This window comes from Lactuca virosa, chromosome 3 (genome assembly GCF_052849685.1).
Source record: "Lactuca virosa cultivar CGN04683 chromosome 3, Lactuca_virosa_CGN04683_v6, whole genome shotgun sequence".
In the NCBI taxonomy this organism is placed as follows: domain Eukaryota; kingdom Viridiplantae; phylum Streptophyta; class Magnoliopsida; order Asterales; family Asteraceae; genus Lactuca; species Lactuca virosa.
The window spans coordinates 285,643,220-285,647,266 of NC_136428.1; positions in this window are offsets into that span (position 1 = coordinate 285,643,220).

Consider the following 4,047-nt stretch of genomic DNA (forward strand, 5'->3'; position numbering starts at 1 on the left):
ACTTAGTCATTATTTACCACTTTTCACATTTTCAAGATCCAAAACCCATTTCTCTCTCAAGTATCATCCGACTTTTCTTCAAGATCTTCAACTTTGTAAGTGTTTCTATCCCAAAAAAGTTGATATCTTACTTAATCTAGTGATCTTACATGATTCCATCCGTGAAATCATTCCAAAAGTGTAGATCTTCAAGTTTCACCAAGAGCACCAAGAACACATACTAGTGTTCTTGGACGTTTAGCACCTTTTCAAGCTTCTACCTAGTAAGTACTTCTATCCTACTGTATTATAAGACTTGTTACACTTCTAATCATCAAGAAAACACCCAAGAATCAAAGGATCAAAGGTGTTTACGGTCCAAGAAGACCTTGGACCGTAAACACTAACAAAGGGGCCAAAGTGGCCCTAGTCCCTTACCAAGCCTTGGAAACTTGTCTAGACCCCTTCCTTGATGTGCTAGGAACTAAAAACAAGAAATAGACCATAAATCATTTGGGTTTACAGCCGTAAACCCAAAGAGAAGTGGTCCAAGGACCGTAAACTTCATAAAGGAGTGAAATGGTGCCCTAATCACTTCCTAAGGCTTAAACATGAAGTAGGAATGCTTCTTATGACCTTTAAGGCTTCAAAACACAAAATGGTCAAAGTACCATGAGTTTACGGCCGTAAACTCATGGGTTTACGACCGTAAACTCAAGGGGTGATGGTCACAAAACCGTAAACTCCAAAGGAGTTTACCCTTGAACCCTAAACTCAATTACAAGGTCCTACCACCCTTAGATGCAATCCTTAGCACTTATAAGCACTTAAATCAAGTGTTTTACATGTCGTAGGATGTCTTAACTTGGTTAATTAGTTGTTTAATGACTAATTGGATACATATTTGTGTAATTATATGTTAACTAGGATCCTTGTGTGTGTTCAAGTCTTCATTTGACACTTAGCATCCTATACATTTCGTTCATCCAAACCACTCACTACAGGTGAATTCATACCCCTTAATTAACCTTTTAAATGTTTTAAATGCTTTTATGGGGGGATACAAGTTGAACAATTATAGTTATTATATCAATCACATGTGATTAATAACTACCAAACAAGTGGAATTCTTACTTTTCAAACTGTGTTACCAAACTGTTTTACTTCAAACTGTTTTACAAACTCTTTTTCATACCAAATGCTTTTGTCAAACTCTTTTACACGTCAAATACTCTTACTTAAACTCTTTTAAACTTATATTCTATTAAAAGTGTATCTATATAGATATAGTTATATAAGTAGGATTGAAAGGACTTAGGACTGATAGCTCACCTTACTTCCTGTTCCTTGTTTGGTTGTGGACTTAGGGTATCAAGGTTATTTGTCCGAAGGTCGTTTGAATCCTAGTTATATATTATGTATATGTATATAGATATAAAAGGTTATTTCTTTCTAGTTCAATACCTTTGGGTAGCAAGGGTATACAAACATGTTCATACATACAAACAACATTACTAGTAAACTATAATAGGTATAGTTTAGGAAGTTACAAATCTATTACTAGACCAATGAAACATACAATGAGTCAGTTCATACATGTGTCATAACTTATAGTGATGAGAAACAAACATAACTTATAGTGATGAGAAACAAACATAACTTATAGTGATGAGAAACAAACATAACTTATAGTGATGAGAAACAAACATAACTTATAGTGAAGAGAAACAAACATAATACATAGTGAAGAGAAACAAACAATACCATACAGTGAGAACATACATACAGGCTAGACAGAGGAAGAACACACAATACAGCTAGCACATACATTACATATACATTATTACAGTTATGTGAGCCACGTAACGGGGCATGGCACCACCTGCCATGACCGTTTTGTATCCATAATCTCCTTAATTGGGGAGCGTATGAGTTTGTGTATAGATCTATACTGGATGGACTATCCTACACCTTGCTGCTCGCTACAGTGCGACTTGCAAGTCTACGGGTGCCAAACGTCATTTCTTACGACGTCTTACATCATCGTTTTACTAGAGTCGGTAGCAGGATACAGGCCGATCACATGGCACCTTAAATAATAATTGATTTAAGGTAGTTAGTACAACAGTAGTTACTTAATTCAACACTACAGTACTATTTCATTTTCCCATTACATTCACTTTGTTAACATTCACATAATGAACAGTAACGTAAAAACAATATATTTGGTTAATGATAGTAAGATGTGGGAAAATACATACTCTTACAAGAGACACACACACATACACTAGATGCCTTGGTAGAATGCTACTTTTAGTAGGAAACATAGGGTTTTCTAGGAGAATTCAAACTTTTACAAACTTATACAAACATCTTACAAACATCTTACAAACATCTTACAAATGCTTTCATACAAATACAGACACTAATATACTTATGATCTCACCAGCTTTAAAGCTGATAAACTCTTTCAAAATAACTTGTATTCTCAGGTCACCAGTAGAGAGGTACCGGTGCCAGGTTTTGAGAAGATGGAGCTCATTCAAGACTCATCTTTTATTTTGATACATATTTTTGGTGTCTATTTAACTTGACAGAACACACTTGTATGAAATTATATCATTAATGCAATGGATGATGTTGTTGCTTGTTACTACTTTGCATTGTTGTGATACAGTACAAGACGTCCTCCACCCCCGAATGTTTCCGCCGTTCCGGTTTTGGGGTGTGACAGCGTGTGTGGTTAACCGACACACTAACATGGACTAGTAAGGGTGGCAAAGGGTAGCTTGGTGTATGTCATGTGTGTGGTTAACCGACACATCAATTCGGTGATAAATGACATCAAGTGTACCAAGTTAATTTCCATGGTTATTCACACCTTGTTTGTTCCTCGGTATCTCAGTCACAAACTTGAAGGGCATAATCGAGATTTAAACATGCCATTGAAAAGTTAAATGAATCTCAAAGGAATCTAGGAATTTCAATCCAATTAAAACTTAATAATCTATTTCGTTTTTCATGGTGGAAATTGGTAAATCGTCATTTACCTACCTTCAAATATTGGATTACGGCTTCCCTCTTCCATATTGTAAAATATTGCGTTGGATCCTAGCCTTAATATTTCATTTGGGTGTTATATTAATGACTCTTATCTAATTCTAAACTTTGTCTTTCTTTCTTTTCAGATGTATTCCAACACTGCTTCTGGCTCAAACCCTACTGGCTCCTTCTCTCTCATGAACCTTTGTGGGAGAGTCATCTTTGATGGCACTAATTTCAATGATTGGATTAGGAACATCAGGATGATCACTCGCTATGAGGACAAGGAATATGTCCTAGACAAGGAGCTTAAGGAAAGCGATGAGTCTTCTCCTACTCCTCAGGAGATTGCTGAGTTTAGGACACATGAGAAGGATGCCACCAAGGTAGCTTGTATCATGCTTGCCAATATGTCAGCTGAACTCCAAAAGTCCTATGAGGACTTCTACCATTTTGAGATGCACCAAGACCTGATCGAAAGATACCATCAGAGTTCTTGTCAAGAGAGGTATGAAATCATCTGCTCCATGATTACAACAAATATGAAGGATGGTGAACCCATCACGGCCCATTTGCAGAAAATGCAAAGGTTTATGGACCGTTTGCTCAAATTGAATGTTAACTTTGATGAAGAGTTGGCCATAGATATCAGTCTACATTCTCTACCTCCTTGTTATGATCAGTTTCGTATGACTAATCATATGAAAAAGGAGGAGGACACTCTAAGAAAACTTCAAGGCCTTTTGAGGACTGCTGAAAGTGGTCTCAAAGGAAAATCTGTTGTAAATACTCCTACAACTACTGCACCTGTTCTGACAATTGGACAAGGGAAAGGGAAAAAGAGGAAGGCTCCCTCCAAGAGCCGCAAAGGAACGTCTCTTGATTTATCCTCTTCAAGTGGGACCAAGGCCGGTTCTACTACTCCATCTTCCATTCCTAAGGAAGTAGAGTGTTTCTATTGTCACGGTAAAAGGCACTGGAAGCGAAGCTACCCCAAACACTTGCAGGATGTAAAGGATGGGAAGG